Genomic DNA, 18,723 nt, shown 5'->3' with positions numbered 1-18,723 from the left:
GTCTCCATTTCAAAGGGCCATTGTGTGTAATATGCAGTGTTGCTCTGAGTTCAAACTGAAAGTGACGGGGTGGGGAGGGATGGTGTTGATGGGGGTTGTTACTCATGTCAATTACAGCAACTCTGTGCTGACCATAGACAGGTGGGGTGGGAACATGAGAAATCCAAGGTCTTCACAACTATTTATGTTCAAAATAATTAGACTCTGCACTGGAGGTAGACAATATCTCCCTATCCCCAAGGCCTTTGAAAAGTCTGACGAGCTGCAACAGTACAGAAATATTCCTTGACTACAACAAATACTCAAGGATACCTGAAAGGCAAGTTGAATGAGACAACTCTGCTGATACCAAAGGAGGCTGTAAGCTGCTAGCTTTAGTTAAGCCTCCCTGGCTGCAGGCCAATGGATCATTCAGTCCTCTACTGTGAAAGCCAATAATTGTTGGTTCTTCTCATTAGCTGCTCCCTGGTGGGTAACAGTCACCGAATACTTTCCACACAGCCTTGCTCTTTTGTGCACTCCCTTGCTAGTCTGAGAAAGACTTAATTTTCACAGCATTCTTGTGGTTGTATCCTTTTGTCTCCAGTAATTAGAATAGGGGACAGAAGATGTGGTTGTTTGAAGTTGGTATGAATGCCACATATGATTCCTAAAGGACCAGGCACCTGGTAATATCTCTGATTTAAACCATAAGACATAGCAGCAGAATTAGGCCATTCAGCCCATCGATTCCACTTCGCCATTCCATCATGGCTGATCCTGGATTCCACTCAACCCCATACACCTGCCCTCTCACCATATCCCTTGATTCCCTGACCAATCAGGAATCTATCAACTTCCGTTTTGAATATGCCCACAGACCTGGCCTCCACCACTGTCTGCGGCAGAGCATTCTTCAGATTTACAACTCTTTAGCTAAAATAATTCCTCCTTACCTCTGTTCTCAAAGGTTGCCCCTCATTTCTGAAGCTGTGTCCTCTAGTTCTGGATACCCCCAACATAGGAAACAACCTCTCCACATCCACCCTATCTAGTCCTTTCAACATTTGGAAGGTTTCAATACAATCCCCACACATTCTACTAATTTCCAGTGAGTACAGGCCCAAAGCTACCAACTTCATATGTTAACCCCTTCATTCCCTGAATCATCCTCGTGAACCTCCTCTGGACTCTGTTCAATGACAACACATCCTTTTTGAGATATGGGGCCCAAAACTGTTGATAATACTCCAAGTGCAGCCTTATAAAGCCTCAGCATTATTTTCTTGCTTTTATATTCTATTTCCCTTGAAATAAATGCCAACATTGCATTTGCCTTCGTTACCACAGACTCAACCTGTAAATTAACCTTCTGGGAGTCTTGCATGAGGACTCCTAAGTCCCTCTGCACCTCTGATGTTTGAACCTTCTCCCCATTTAGATAATAGTCCGCACTATTGTTCCTTTTACCAAAATGCATTATCATACATTTCCCAACACTGTATTCCATCTGCCACTTTTTTGCCCATTCTTCCAATTTATCTAAATTCTGCTGCAATCACATTGCTTCCTCAGCACTACCTAGCCTCCTCCTATCTCCGTATAATCCGCAAACTTTGCCACAAAACCATCAACTCCATTATCCAAATCATTGACAAACATGTGAAAAGTAATCCCCATCCTGCCCCCTGAGGAACAGCACTAGTCACTGGCAGACAACCAGAAAAGGCCCCCTTTATTCCCACTCGCTGCCTCCTGCCTGTCGGTCATTCCATTATCCATGCCAGTATCATTCCTGTAGCACCGTGGGATGTTACCTTATCAAACGCATCAATTTCCCCATCCCAGTTGTAGTGACTCTTCTTATCCACAGTCAGTACTGACTTAAGAGTATTCCTTTCTTTACTCGACCTCTCCTGAGACTTTCTTTTTGGACATACAGTATGTTTCTGTTATTTTACTAGTATGCACCAATTCCAAAGTGATTCTTTTCTACATTTTGTGGACAAGCATTACCCTTCTTCTGTGCACAGAGGCAAATCTCTGGAAATCTATTTTGAGTTATTCTAAATGGCTTCCTGCAGTTCCGTCTTCAATGATCTCAAAAAATTATCCATCCTCTTGACTTTAGGTCTGTTTCTCTCAGACATTTTCAGACCTGCTGAGTATTTCTGGTAGTTTGCTTTAATTCAGATTTCTAACATCTGCAGTATTTTATCATTAGGTCCCTGCCTTAAGTTGCTTTTCCTTTCTTTTCAAATAAGTTTCCAAATGAATTGTATGAGTTTCCTCGAGACCTTGTATTGACCACCAAGCTGTGCTTCTGTCATTTACAAAAGGTTTGTAAATGGGACACCTTCCGTCTAACAGCATTTTCAGCGCTGATTTAATTACCGACTCTGTTGCGGAATTAAACTGGAAGGTTAATTGGGGATTCCCGGGAAGAAAAAAAATTAAAACTTAAGATCCAATATTTGCTCTCTGTGTTGATCAACCAAGCATAAGCAGGAGCCGGGATGATATTTGGCCTCTGATTTATCACTAATTAGAGATTGCTGCTGCAATGCATGAATATTTTGATGTGGGTAGTCATTTGTGTAATTATCTCTGCAGTCAAATTCCTCTTGCTTCTCATTATTGAGATAAATGTGTGAAATATAAGCTGTGAATCATAGAAGTTACAGTCCCAAGATAATGCCAAGAAAATTGGAGATCGGAGGATACAGATGTTCTGGGTGGAAGTGCAGGTAACGTTTCAATTTATTTAACTTTGTAAAGTTCTTTCTGAGACTGGAAATGAAGTGGCAGTGTGGTGAAGTAATAGGGCTGCTCCCTCATAGTAACAGTGAACTGCTCAACACTGACCTCTGCTGCTCTCTGGGGGGAGTTTGGTGAAGTCATGGTAAACACAAAATGATCTGCAGATGCTGGGGTCAAAGCAACACTCACAACACACTGGAGGAACTCAGCAGGTCGGGCAGCATCCGTGGAAAAGATCGGTTGACGTTTCGGGCCGGAACCCTTCGTCAGGACTGAAGAGGGAAGGGGCAGATGCCCTATAAAGAAGGTGGGGGGAGGGTGGAAAGGAGAAGGCTGGTAGGTTCCAGGTGAAAAAGCAGTAAGGGGAAAGATAAAGGGGTGGGGGAGGGGAAGCAGGGAGGTGATAGGCAGGAAAGGTGAAGAAGGAATAGGGGAAAACACAATGGGTAGTAGAAGGAGGCGGAACCATGAGGGAGGTGATAGGCAGCTGGGGGAGGGGGCAGAGTGACATAGGGATAGAGGCCTATTCCTCCTTCACCGTTCCTGCCTATCCCCTCCCTGCTTCCCCTCCCCAACCTCTTTATCTTTCCCCTTACTGGTTTTTCACCTGGAACCTACCAGCCTTCTCCTTCCCACCCTCCCCCCACCTTCTTTATAGGGCCTCTGCCTCTTCCCCCTGCAGTCCTGATGAAGGATTCTGGCCCAAAACATCAACTGATCGTTTCCACAGATGCTGCCCGACCTGCTGAGTTCCTCCAGCGTGTTGTGAGTGTTGCTGGTGAAGTAATGGAGCTGCTGCCTCATAGTAACGGTGAACTGTGTTCAGTACTGGCCTCCGCTGCTCTCTGGGGGGAGTTTGCAAGCTCCCACTGACCATTTCTGTTTTTCCCTGATATTCCCCTCATACTCCGAGGATGAGTGGGTTGCTCCTTGTGTACGGTAGGATGTGGGAGATGTAATGGGAATATGGAAGAATAAAGTGGGATAAGAGTAAATATGTGCTTGATGTCAGCATAGACTTGCTGGACTGAACGATCTGCATCTGTGCTGTAAGTAAAATGAATTAACTTTTCCAAAAAGGAGCAGTACACTTGTGGTTGAAAACTAATGGGAAGAGAATTTTATAGTTCAAAACTCCAGCATAGGGTAATAATCCCCCTCTGAACTGTAATGTTCCAAGCTAATCTATTTCTGCTAATCAAATTTACTGGATAACCGTATTATTATTAAGAATGAAAAGAGAAACGCATTTTGACTACAAAACTAGAATATCTCAATTACCTGGATGAGTTCCTCTCTATGGACCATGAAATTTAAAATTAGTTCCTGTATTCTACCTTTGAAAGTAAACCATGTCTCAAAGTCCAAAGTAAAATTATCATCTACTTTGAGATTCATTTTCTTGAAGGAAAATAAAGAAATACAATATAATACATGAAAACCATTGTATTTCAACAAGATAATTCAAGTAACAAAAATGTGGATTTGATTCTACCAGTTTCTGATTGAAACTCAGATATGGAACACAGGGTATGTCCCCACAGTTAAACACTTCCCATTCAAAGTATAGGTCAACACAATGACTAATGAGTTTTCTTTGTGTGGTTAGTCTGATCCGCCTGTACTGCCTCTTTGTTGCCACTAGAAGATGGTATAGGACAGGAATTGAAACCATTCTCAGCTGGTAAACATCACGCGCTTCTGAGGTGACCCACTATTAAAAGGGCTAACAAGATTTGACATCGAGATTTTTAACTTCAGATGCAATGGAGACAAAAAAAAACAACCCTCAGGAGTATTAGAAAATGCTTTCCTAAAATTTCTGTTGATTTCGGAAAGGAGAACTTTTGATCTGAAAGCATTCAGTGAATTTTGTTTTTCATGTAATGTGAAGGCTTTCAATGCAAACTAGTATCGCTACTACTAGAAAACTTCTTTTTGACTTTGGGCTTATTCAGCTCGAGCAACACACAAAGTGTTGCAGGTACTCGGGGTGTCAGGCAACATCTACGCAGGGGAGTAATCGGTCAATGTCATCAGGTCTGGAAAGGAAGGGGAAAAGTCTGAATAAGGTGGGGGGGGTGAGGTGAAGGTGTGCAAACTGGGAGGTGATCAGTGGAAGAGGCAAGGGGCTCGAGAAGGAGGAATCTAACAGGAGAGGACAGTGGACCATGAAGCAAGGAAGAGGGGAAACCAGGGGAGCTGATGGGCAGGTGTCGAGAAGAAGGGAACTAGAGTGGGGAATGGGAAAAGAAAGGAGTGGGAGAGAATATACAGGAAGTTCGAGAAATCAAGATTCATGCCATCAGGTTGGAGGCTACCCAGACAGAATGTGAGGTTTTGCTCCTCCAACCCGAGAGTGGTCTCATCGTGACAAATAGAGGAAGCCATGGACAGACATGTGGGATTGGAAGTGGGAAGTCAAATTGAAACGGGTAGCCACCAGAACCAGGTAGTTCCAACCTTATGACATGAACATCGATTTCTCTAACTTCCAGTAATTTCTCTCCCCTCCCCTTCTCTCTTTTTACATTCCCCATTCTGGTTCCCTCTCACCCCTTTTCACCTGCCCATCTCCTCCTTCCCTTTCTCCCATGGTCTTCTGTCAGACTCCTCCTAGCCCCTCAGCTCTTTCACCTATCACCTTTTAGCTGTTCGTTTCAATCCCCACCTTCTCCACTCTCCACCTTCCCCCTCAACTGGTCTCACCTATCACCTTCCAGCGTGTACTCCTTCCCCTCTGCCGCCTCCTTATTCTGGTTTCTTCCCCTTTTATTAAAGCCAGTCCTAATGCAAGAACTTAGCCTGAAACATCTACTCTTACTTTCCTCCATGAATGCTGCCTAGCTTACTGAGTTCCTCCGGCATTTTATGTTTTGCTCCAGACCTCCAGCATCTGCAGAATCTTGTGTTGATCATTCATATTAAGAAATTATTGCCAAAATCACAGTTGCAAGCTCTCTCTGGACAGTGCTATGGTGAACACAGTTCTCACATATCAGAAATAGAATGCATCAGCATATCCAAGAGTGTGATTATTTTTTAATACACATTCATTCAAAGGACACAGGCTTTGCACCCTAAACCAGCACTCAATCGCCTGTCCCGAGCTGTACTTGCAGAAGTGCTGGTAAGTTTCCTTTTTGAACCACTGAAATCTGAGAGGTGTGGATACACCGACAATGCTGTTAAGGAACTATGTTCTAGGACTTCGACCCGGAGACACTGGAGGAATGGTGATATATTTCAGAGAATTGTAAGAGGCCAGGAGGACAACTTCCAGCTAATGGCGTTCCTCCACTGTCACCCGAAAACAAACCAACAGCAAAAGATAAAGATTCGAATGAACAACCTCGGAAGGGAAGTTCTTCATATTTTATCTGGTGGTGCACTGTACTTTTGCTACAGTGATAATGTAGGTTTTCGCAAATAACAACATATTTATTGAACTCCAAAACCTGAGAAAAACCCTTCATCATCGCGTCAAATCAGCCTCTTAAAGTGAAGCCCCCAACTCAACGTTAGTGGTTGTGAATTATCTACATTCCATTACTCAATAATAATGACTGATCGCTCTCCTATGGTTATTGTAAGCTGACACACATTAGGTTATAAAACATAGAACGTAAGAGCTCCAGATCAGGCCCTTCGGCCCACAATGTTGTGCTGAACCAAATAAATTAGTTATCGAACGGCCAATTAAAATAATCGTTATGCCTACACAATGTCCATATACAGTGGATTCTGGTTAACTGGGACCAATACATTTTTGACCAATCAGCTAAAGTTTCATGGAAATAGTTAAAAAGGCCATTTCTCCGTCCATATCTGCAACTGATCTATATCCCTCTGTATCTTTTGTCAGTCATCTACACTATCCACAACAGCACCAGTCTTCATAGCATCTGCAGACTTACTAACCCACACATCTCCATTTTCATCAAGGTCATTTACATACATCACAAGCAGCAGAGGTCTCAGTACAGATCCTTGCAGAACATCACTAATCACAGATCTCTGGCTAAGATTACTCCCTTCAGCCAGCTCTGAATCCAAACAGCCAATTCACCACTGATTCCCTGCATATTAATTTTCTGTATGAGCCTCACGTGAGGGATCTTGTCAAATCTCTTTCTAAAATACACGTAGACAACATCCACAGCTCTAACTTTATCAATCACCCACAGCACCTCGTCAAAAACTCAAGGTAGCAAGAAATGATTTGCCCCACGTAAAGCTATGCTGGCTCTCTGTAATTAGACCATGGTTTTCCAAATGCTCATAAATCCGATCCCTAAGAATTCTCTCCGGTACCTTCTGTATCACTGATGTAAGACTCACCAATCTACAGTTTCCAGGATTATTCCTGATTCCCTTCTTCAACAATGAAACAACATTGGCCACTCGCCAGTCTTGCAGGACCTCACTGGTGGCTAGAGAAGACATAAAGATATTGGCCCCAGCAATTTCCTCATTTCCCTTGCTCAATAACCTGCAGTATATCCCATCAGGCCCTGGGGACTTATCCCAACACTACCTCCTCCTTTACTCAAAATGCCCTAGCATATTTATACTCTTAGCACTGATCTCCCCATATCCATGGTAAAAACTGACATAAAGTACTCACTAAGGACTTCGCCCACATCCTTCGTATTCAAGCAAATGTTCCCTCCTTTGTCCTTCAGTGGTACCACGCTCTCCCTTGTTATCCTTTTGCTCCTGAATATGTATGAATAGAATGTTAATCCTACTTGCCAAGAACTTTTCATGGCCCCTCCTGGTTTTCTAATTCCTTTCTTGAATTCTTTTCTGGATTCTTTATAATCCTCCAGGGCCCAGTTTGACTTTAGCTTCTGAAGCTTTATGTACTTTTCCTTTATCTTAAATAAATTCATCATTTCCCTCGACATCTAAAATTCTCTTACCTTGTCCTTCCTTCTGACTGAAACATACCTGTCCGATAATCCGTGCAGTTGGTCTTTAAACAACCGCCATGTTAGATATAGACTTGCCCAAAAACAGCTGTTCCCCATTAACTCTCCCTCGTTCCTGCCTAAAGACCTCATAATTCGCCCTACATCAATCTAATACTCTCCTGCCAGGTTCATGCTTATCCTGATCTCCGGCTATCTTAAAACCTAAGGAGTTGTGGTTACTAACTGCTTACTGAATGAGGGGTCTGTCACCTTGACGGGTTCATTACCCGACACCAACTACAAGGGTAAATGGTTGAGAGCAAGTACAGATCAGCCATAGTCTGATCAACTGATCTGCTCACTGAGATGCTTTGCCTACTCGTGCTCCTATTCTCAGGAGGAGCAACTTTTCTCTGTGAATCTTTCCAATCATCTACGTCGAGCTGTGGAGTTTGAGCAACTGAATATATTCTGGACTGAGATCAGTGGTTTTTGGATGATAGGAGAGTCAAGGGTTACGATGGGGCGTTGAGAACAATGTCAGTTCAGCCATCTTATCAAATGGTCAAGCAGGTCTGATTCGCTGTATCATCTACTCAGCTCCAATTTCTCATGTTTTTCTGGATTATGTAGAAAATCATTGATTCATAATTAACATGTCAATCTCTGAGGTATCCAAATTACTCACTCAATTGTTTGTTTAGCAATGTGGTGTGTGTGACCTCAAAGCAAACCACAGACCCACTGCCTGGGAGATTTGTTGAAGGCCCAAATCAAAGCCGTTTGCGGAAGCAGATGGATATCAGGACAATGGGTTCAGTGTTACTGTCTTTTTATTATTTTAACAGTGCTTTTAAAGACTAGTGTAAGTTTATTTTATCAAATCGAAAACAACAGCTCCTCTGAGCCAATGGGGAAAATACGTAACTCAATCTATTTGCTATAGTAATTGATTACTAAATCCTGAAAATTAAACTGATATTATGTTTTATCATATTCATTTGTAATTTCAAATGCATCCTCCAACTCTTCTCACCCATAGATGAAATGTAATGTACACAACATCAGGAAGTTTCTCAGGGTCAATAGTGATCAATAGTAACCAATATTTGTAATAAAATTTAAACAAAGTAGGCTTGCTGCATTGCAGTTTTTGTATCAAGGACACAGGAATATGGCCATTTGGTAAGTTACAAAAGATTACTGTTGTAATTTTGCACCTGTTTCTGCCTTCAGGATTGACAGAGCTGAAACTGGCATTCTTGCCTAATCACATTGAGGTAACATGATATGCATATATAAAAATGCTTAAAATCCTTAAATGTTTAAAGTTGTGGGAAGAAAAGGAAACAGTGAAGAGAAGACCCTGGCTGGACTCTGGTCCTGTCTTTACCATATCTAAAGTCTGCTGAAAATATTCCTTACTGTTTAATTTTGTGAAGGAAAAGTTCTGCAATGTTTCTGATAGGAGTATTCACAGGAAAGGATCATGCTGAGCTTGGAGAGGGACAGGAGTTGCAATCTTGCTCATTCGGCTATTGGAGCTCAGAGACATCAGCACGAAAACTGCTCTCGGGCTTGAGCAGGAAGCCAGAGGACTGTGAGCCGGTTCTCATCAGGGGATTGAGGTGGAGAGGGCCAGCAACTGTAGGTTCCTCGGTGTCATCGTTTCAGAGGATCTGTTCTGGGCCCAGCACGCGTGCAATTATGAGGAAAGTGTGGCAATGCTTCTACTTCCTTAGAAGTTTGTAAAGATTCTAAAAACTTAGACAAACTTCAAGAGATGCGTGGTGGAGGGTATATTGACTGGTTGCATCACAGCCTGGTATGGAAACATCAATGCTCTTGAACAGAACATTCTGCAAAAAAAAATAGTGGATGTGGCCCAGTCCATCACAGGTAAAGCCCTCTCCACCATCGAGCACAGACCACTATCGCAGGAATATAGCATTCATCTCAGGGTCCCTCACCACCCAGGTCATGCTTTTTCCTCAATGCTGCCATTGGGAAGTACAGGAGCCTCAGGACACGCATTGGGAAGTACAGGAGCCTCAGGACATGCATTGGGAAGTACAGGAATCTCATTGGGAAGTACAGGAGCCTCAGGACACACATTGGGAAGTACGGGAACCTCATTGGGAAGTACAGGAGCCTCAGGACACGCACTGCCGGGTTCAGGAAGAGTTATTACCCGTTACCTATCAGGATCTTGAACCAGAGGGGAATACATTTCTCGCCTCATCACCGAACTGTACCCACAACCTATGGACTCACCTTCAAGGATGGTTCATCTTATGTTCTCAATATTTATTGCCTATTTATTATTTTTTTTCCTTTTGTATTTGCACAATTTGTCTTTTGCACATTGGTGGTTTGTCTGTGCGTGGTCTTTCAATGATTCTATTGTGTTTCTTTGTAGTTACTGTGTATGTCCACAAGAAAGGGAATCTCAGGGTTGTACTTGGTGACATCTATACATACCTTTAATATTAAATTTACTTTAAACCTCGAGCTTATTTATTGGCCTATTTCACCAACACATTACAACCTTTTTGTGGCCTTTGTGCTATCTGGTCATGCTTCCTGTTTCCACATTCAAATCATTCATCTTCATTATAAACAACAATACCTGACAACCTGCACGAGTAAAAGGTATCCAATCACTAAACCAACCCTCTACCATCATCTTCTCTCTTCTATTTCTGAGCTAATTTTGGATCCCATGAGTTCTAACCTTTCAATCCAGTGTCCTCTATGGAATCTTGTCAAAGGCCTTACTGAAATCCATATATATCACATCTAAGGGAAGGTAAGGACATGTTCGGCACAGCTTTGTGGGCCAAAGGGCCTGTATTGTGCTGTAGGTTTTCTATGTTTCTATCTACTACTCTGCCCTCGTCAACCTCTTCAAAAAATTCAATTGAATTGATCTGTCAGGCTCTGTCCTTGATAAAGCCATGTTCGTCAAGGCTATTTAGATCCTGCCAGAATTTCCCCACTGCTGATGTTATTTCAGAGGTCTTTAATTTCTGCTACACTTCCTTTGCTGTCCTGCTGTAAAGAGGAACCTTGCCTGTGGTCAGAGAGGATTTTAAAATTTCTGCCTATGCTCCAGCAGCCTCTTTCCTTCCCTCCCATTCAGCCTAGTACATATCCCATCTGGTCCTGGGGAATTATTCACTGCATTTCCACCTGTCCCTTACTGAATTGTCCATCTACAAAATCTATTTCCTTATTGAATACCAATGAAAAATATTTATTTAGGTCCCTCCTATACCTTCTGGCTCCACACATAGATTGCCCCTGTTGTCCCTAATGGTTCCATCTCTTTCCATGTCCTTAAAGTAGTTGTGGAATGCCTTTAAGTTAATTTATGTTCGACAGTGATGCTTCATGACCCTTCTCATTTCCCCGTTTTCTTTCTAAACATCTCCTTATTTTTTTGTACTCCTAATAGGCCTCACTCATCTTGAGATTCCAAGATCTGATATCATTCTTATAATTCACCCCTCAAAATACTTCGTCATATGGGACTCCCTGAATTTGTTTCCCTTTTCTTTTACCCATGCAGGAACAGGTTGCCCGAGAACTTTTACTATTTCTCTCACGAATGCTTTCCACTGTGAAAATGTGTATGTGCCTGCAAGTGAATGATCACAGTCAATCTTATCCAGGTCCTGTCCTATTCCAATGCAATCGACCTTCCCCCAATTTACGACATCTATCCACACTTTTTTTTCCAAAACCACTTCGAAATATATGGAGTATTGGTCACTATTCCCAAATATGCCCCCTCCAACACTTCCCACTGTTGACAAGATTAATTTCCTCCAAGGTTCCATAGGGCTACTTCAATCATTGATCTTTCTACATATTGCAGCAAAAGTCTCTCGAACACACCACAAAATTCTGCCCCCTCTGAGCCTTTTCTGCCAATGTAATTTCAGTTAATATTTGGGAAATTAAAATCCCCTAATACTAGGACCCCATTTTTATTGTACTTCCCTGATATCTGTCTACCTGTTCCTTTACCTCTTGTTGACTTCCAGGAGGTCTGTAAGTGACAATACTCTTCTTCTCTCATTTCTACCCACAAGGTCCCATTTGAGGATCCTTCCAGGCTGTCCTCTCTCAATACTGAAATAATGCGGTCATTAATTCCTCCTCACTGGAAACCATCCAGAGATTATACCGTTTGTCATCCTGTTCTTTAACTGCCTATTTAGCTCTTTAAACTCCTGTTTCAGGACTTTATCTCTTATCAATGTTATTGGTACCAATGTGCACCATGACCGCTGGCTCCTCCTTCAGAATATCGGAAGCTGGATTTTTTCCACCATCAGTGCGTACCTTGCCTCTGGCAGTGAACACCTACGTCCGTTTGTTTTGATTTTATTTGAAATAATGCCAAGAGTTAACTCGTCCTTTTCACTTGCTGCCTTACGTCCTAGTAAGAGGCTTTCTCATTCAAGGTGAAGAGGCCAAGCCTCACGTTGTGGTTCCATGACATGGATGGTTGATCTGCTGACCTTTATATTGCTGCTAAAATGCCATAGTTTAAAAAAATCAAATCCATCTCCCCTCTCTCACCTTTGGCACAGAATTTGATTATTATACCCACTGTATATTTAAACCTGTAAAAACTTAAAGCCTTTTTCTTGCAACACACATCAAAGTTGCTGGTGAACGCAGCAGGCCAGGCAGCATCTCTAGGAAGAGGTACAGTCGACGTTTCAGGCCGAGACCCTTCGTCAGGACTAACTGAAGGAAGAGTTAGTAAGAGATTTGAAAGTGGGAGGGAGAGGGGGAGATCCAAAATGATAGGAGAAGACAGGAGGGGGAGGGATGGAGCCAAGAGCTGGACAGGTGATTGGCAAAGGGGATATGAGAGGATCATGGGACAGGAGGTCCGGGGAGAAAGACGGGGGGGGGGGGAACCCAGAGGATGGGCAAGGGGTATAGTCAGAGGGACAGAGGGAAAAAAAGGAGTGTGAGAGAAAGAATGTGTGTAGAAAAATAAATAACGGATGGGGTACAAGGGGAAGGTGGGGCATTAGCGGAAGTTAGAGAAGTCAATGTTCATGTCATCAGGTTGGAGGCTACCCAGACGGAATATAAGGTGTTGTTCCTCCAACCTGAGTGTGGCTGACGGAATATAAGGTGTTGTTCCTCCAACCTTTTTCTTGACTAGATAACTTGTCACATCATAGATGTGACTTGAAATGCTTTTTCTCATATTTTCTTATTCATTTACAATTTAGGACTCAATCATTTTATACTTAAACTGCTCACCAGTCTCTTACCTCAATTAATAACCTGCCATATCCATACTTAAATATATTTTTTTCATTTTTTTTAATGTCTGGTGGTCCAGAGGACTAGAATATAAGAGCAAGGATGAAACGCTGAGGCTTATAAGGCATAGGTCAGACCACACTTGGCGTATTGTGAGAAGTTTTGAGCCCCTTATCTGAGAAAAGATGTGTTGGCATTGGAAAGGGTCCAGAGAAGGTTCATGAAAACTATTCCAGGAATGAAGGGGTTAACGTATGAGGAGTGTTTGATTGCTCTGGAGCTGTACGTACTGTAGTTTAGAAAAATTGGTGGGGGAGAGAGGAAGAGGGATCTCATTCAACACTGTATTTTCCTACAGTGAGTAGTCTAGGACCAGAGGACACAGACTTAGAATAAAGTGACATTCATTTAGAACAGAGATGAGGAGAAATTTCTTAGCCAGACAGTGGTGAATCTGTTGAATTGATTGGCATGGACAGCTGTGGAGGCCAAGTCATTAAGTATATTTAAAGCAGAAGTTGATAAGTTCTCAATTTGTCAGGGCTTCAAAGGCTACAGGAGAATGGTGTTGAGAGGGATAATAAATCAGCCATGATGGAATAGTGGAGCAGATTCGATGGGTCGAATGGCCTAATTCTGCTATGTCTTATGGTCTAACAGCAGGGCTGCAGATTAATAAAATCGTTTAAAATTAGTCAAGAGTTTCTCAGTACCAGACCTATTGCATTGCAAGTTTATGATGTTAATTAACCCACTGAGATAATTTTATGGCCTTTTGAAATTTTACTGTACATTGCCTTCACTGTAATGGAACTTAAGTTACGGTGATAAATATGCACTCTCTGGTTCCCTCAGCAAAATGCCCAATCTTGCAGAAAGGCATGCATTTGTTATCATGAGGGGCAATTTGGAGAGTATCAGCATTAAGCCTTATCCCATTCTCACATCACTTTTGGACACACACTTTTCAAACATTTCTACTTTTCAGTGTTACTATCTATACATTACCTCTTATGTCTGGTTTAATCTAATTAACCATTTATAAGGCAAAGGATAGCATAGCTTGTTAAACTATTCCACTTAAAATTGGTTATAGAGGAACAGAAATCTTTTCTATGTTGTACGAGGTTAAAAGTCAGGTTGCTTTTCAAGAGAAAGACATCAGGGATATTATTCCAAGGATGGAACACAATGTTCCTACATTAAATAACAGTGTAGGGAAGTGTATGGTCATGCACTTTGGTAGAAGAAATAAAAGCAAAGACTATTTTCCAAACAGAGTGAAATCAGAAATTAGAGGTGCAAAGGGACTTGGGATTCTAGTGTAGATTCCCTAAAAATTAATTTGTAGATTGCATCTGCCTTTCTTACTACCAATTCAATCAGTGCATTCTTTTCGAGAGGACTAAAATGTAAGAGCAACGATGTAACATTGAAGCTTTATAAGGCATTAGTCAGACCACATCCAGAGCATTGTGAGCAGTTTGGGGCTAATCTTCAATGAGGGATGTGCCAGCACCAGAAAGGGTCCAGAGGTTGTTTACAAGAATGATCCCAGGAAAGAAAAGGTTAATGTATAAGGAGCATTTGATCCCTCTGGGCCTGTACTCACTGGAGTGTAGAAGAATAAGGGAAATCTCATTGAAACCTAACAAATATTGAATGGCCTGAACAGAGTGAACATGGAAAAGATGTTTTCAACAGTGGTAGAGCCAAGAACCAAAGGGCAGAATAGAAGGACGTCCACTTAGAACAGTGATGAGGAGGACTTTCTTTAGTTAGAAAGCTGTGCAGGTCAAAGTCATATTTAAAGTGGAGAGTGATAGTTTCTTGATTAGTAAAAGGTGTCAAACATTACAAGGAGAATGTGGTTGAGAGGGAAAATAAATCAGCCATGGCAGACTAGACTTTATGGGCCGGATGGCCTAATTCTGCTCTTATGTCAAAAATATATATAGAATTTATATCTTCCTTATATTCTAACCACCGGCAGCTTAGTGCTAGGAAACTGTAGTTTAATTTCTGTGTGTTTGTCTTTGATCTTCTGCGACCCACTCAGCTAATTGTAGGTATGTATATGTGTAGATACACACACACTGATCCAATCACTAACCTCTGGAGCAAACTCAGATACCCCTGTTTCAAGATGAGGTAGGTTGGGAAAAAATTGGGGAAACAAACAACGACTCCCTGCCCAAAAGGATAAGGTCTTAGAAATTACAGATCAGATCTACTGAGCTGATATCCAGGAAAAGAAACTTTGGTAACGCAGGTTAGAAAAATTGCATTACCAAATTGGTAGCCAGGGAGGTTTTTGATAGAGCAGTGCAGCAGCCACACATTGGAAAATAACCAAATGGGGAGGAAGGGCGGAGCAAATGAGTGAGAAAATGGGGCAAATTACCTGAAAGATTAATGAAATCAAACTCTATAGGAATTTTCAAAAAGGCAGTTTGCATGAAAATGGCTTAATACAGTATTCTATAGAAAGGCTGAGGTGTAGAACTGAGGTGGACATTTCTTTTAAAGAGTCAAAGGTACAATGCCTCCAAGGAAAATATCCTTGCTCAAATTGTAAGACCTGCCATCCAAGGTATTTCAACAGCATTAGAATTGTACGGAGCAATTTTGGGATTTAGGTGACTGTATTAATTTTTAGGAATATAGCAGTTTTACTACATTGGTAATGTGCTTAAATGGCAGTTTAGGAATTCAAATTTCATGAAACACTGAAAAAAGAACTGGTTTAATTGAAAATGAGCATGTTACTTCTTTCATTGTTAGCACATAATGATGGCTTAATAGCCATACAACACAGGAACAGACCCTTTGGCCCAACTTGTCATGAGAGTCAAAGTTAACTACCTGAACAAGTCCCATTTCCCACATTTTATCCATCTATACCTTTCCAAACCTTGGACCCGTCTAGATATCCTTCAAAAGTTGCAACCACTCTCTGTGAAAAAGTTACCACTCGGATTGCTTTTAAACCTTTCCCCTCTCACCTTAAACCTATGTCCACTGGCTTTGGATTCCCATAGCCTTAGAAAAAGACTAACTATTCATTTTCTACTAGCCCCCCGTGATTTTATAACCCTCTAAGGTCACTTAGAGTGGGCACGTGGCCAAGTGGTTAAGGCATTGGACTAGCAACCTGAAGGTTGAGAGTTCGGGCCCCAGCCAAGGGAACGTGTTGTGTCCTTGAGCAAGGCACTTAACCACACATTGCTCTGCGACGACACTGGTGCCAAGCTGTATGGGTCCTAATGCCCTTCCCTTGGACAACATTGGTGTCGTGAAGAGGGGAGACTTGCAGCATGGGCAACTGCTGGTCTTCCATACAACCTTGCCCAGGCCTGCGCCCTGGAGAGTGGAGAGTGAAGACTTTCCAAGCGCAGATCCATGGTCTCGCAAGACTAACGGATGCCTTTAAGGTCACTTATAAGCCAGGGGAGGAAAAAGTCCCAGCCTATCCAGTGTCTCCTTATAGCTGAGGCCTTCCATTCTCATGAAGTTTTCTGCACCCTCTCTGGCTTAATGACATCCTTCCTAAACCCAGGTAACCAGAACTGCACACAGTACTCCAAGTGAAATCTCACCAACATCCTGTAAGGTTGTAACATGTTGTCCCACCTCTTGTACTCAGTCCCCTGGCGGTATGCTAAACGTCTTCTTCACCACCCTGTCCACCAGTGTCTCCAATTTCAAGGAAGTACAGATCTGTACCTCAAGCTCCCTATGTTTGAAAACACTTTCCATGGCCCTACTACATTTCCTTGGGAAAGAACACTCACTAATTTCAGTCCCATGACATGATTTTTTTTACATCATTTATTCATATCAAAACATTTATGGAGGGCTAAGACCACCTTCTCTGAGAAACTCCCTTCCAAGACCCACCCATATGCTGATTGCTTATAGAATTGCCATTCATTACTCACAATATTGATAGACAGGGCCAGACCAGTAACACCGGTGTTTTGATTCTGGAATACAGATTGCCTTTTGTTAATAGACTAGGCACAGGAAGACAGGCATAAAATTACACCAATGAAGAATTAACAGTGGTTGTGATCTTACATAATAGCACTCCAATGGTGAGTTGTTTCCTGCTGTCTTCTACACTCAGCCATATTTACTTTGTGTAGATCCCATAATGAGAATTTCCTTACAGAACCTACCTGATCATCAGCACCAAGAACTTGTGAAAGTTTAGGGATTCTAGCAACAAATCCTAATGAAAGACTCTGGCAGCTGGCCCACCCACATCCATGAGCTGAATTGGCTATCAGGGCTGCCAAAAGCAATGATCGTTTCGGAATGTGAAAAGTTACTAATGCACAGATACAATTTAAAATGTTAAAGTAAATCCAGTTAACAAAAAAGTAAATGACTTATGCAATAAATAGTTTAAACTGATGTAAGTTCACTGGGCTCATTGCCCAATGTAGGCACCGAAGAACTGCAGGTTTGCATTCTACCCACAAACTCCTGGCAAGCATCAGTCAGGAAGTTCAGAATTTCCATATTAGTGCATTAGTAACTAGCTATCTTACTATCTCAGAAAAGACTCAAGATTCAAGGTTGTTTAATGTCAGTTCTAGTACCCAAGTGTAAAGGAGAATAAAATAAATGCTACTCTGGATCCAATGCAGCACAAGGAAAATCTCAATAATAAAAAAAACACAATAAATATAAATATACATAGTGCTGCTATAAAGCTTGTGAAACCTTTAGAAGTTTCTCTACTTATGCATCAAAATGACCTAAAGTGTGACCAGATCTTCACTCAAGTCCTAAAACTAGATAAAGGGAACTCAATTAAGTAACACAAAAAACATTACACTTGTACATTAATTTATTGAGAAAAATGATCCAATGTTACATTTATTTGTTGGAAAAGGTATGTGAACCTTTGCTTTCAGTAACTGGTGTGACCCCCTTGTACAGCAATAACATTTCCAGTAACTGTTCCAACACGCACAAAATACTGGAGAACTCAGCAGGCCAGGTAGCATCTATAGAAAAGAGTACAGTCGACATTTCGGGATTGGAGAAAAATAAGGTGAGGAGTCAGAGTCAGAGGTGGGGGTAGGGAGAAGGGAGAAGAAACACAAGGTGATAGGTGAAACTGGGAGGGGGAGGGATGAAGTAAAGAGCTCGGAAGTTGATTGGTGAAAGAGATACAGGGCTAGTGAAGGGGGAATCTGTTAGGAGAGGACAGAAGGCCATGGAACAAAAAAAAAGGGGGGGGGGAGGAGCACCAGAGGGAGGTGATGGGCAGGTAAGGAGAAAAGGTGAGAGAAAAAATGGATAATGGTTGGGGGGGTGGTGCATTACCGTAAGTTTGATAAATAGATATTCATGCTATCAGTTTGGAGGCTATCCAAATGGAATATAAGGTATTGCTCCTCCAACCTGAGTGTGGCTTCACCACAATAGTAGAGGAGGCCATGGACTCACATACCGGATTGAGTGAATTAAAACTGGTGGCGCCTGGGAGATCTCACTTTTTCTGACAGATGGAGTGTAGGTGCTCAATGAAGTGGTCTCCCAATCTATGTTGGGTTTCAGCGATTTACAGGGGGCCTCACCGGGAGCACTGGACACAGTAGACGACCCCAACAGACTCACAGGTGAAGTGTTGTCTTACCTGGAAGAACTGTTTGGGGCCTGAATGGTAGTGAAGGAGATGTAGGGGCAGGCATAGCACTTGCCTTCTTTCAACGACATGTGCCAGGAGAGAGTTCAGTGGGGAGGGACGAATGGACAA

This window comes from Mobula birostris, chromosome 27 (assembly GCF_030028105.1).
Source record: "Mobula birostris isolate sMobBir1 chromosome 27, sMobBir1.hap1, whole genome shotgun sequence".
Classification (NCBI taxonomy): domain Eukaryota; kingdom Metazoa; phylum Chordata; class Chondrichthyes; order Myliobatiformes; family Myliobatidae; genus Mobula; species Mobula birostris.
This window is presented reverse-complemented; position numbering follows the sequence as displayed.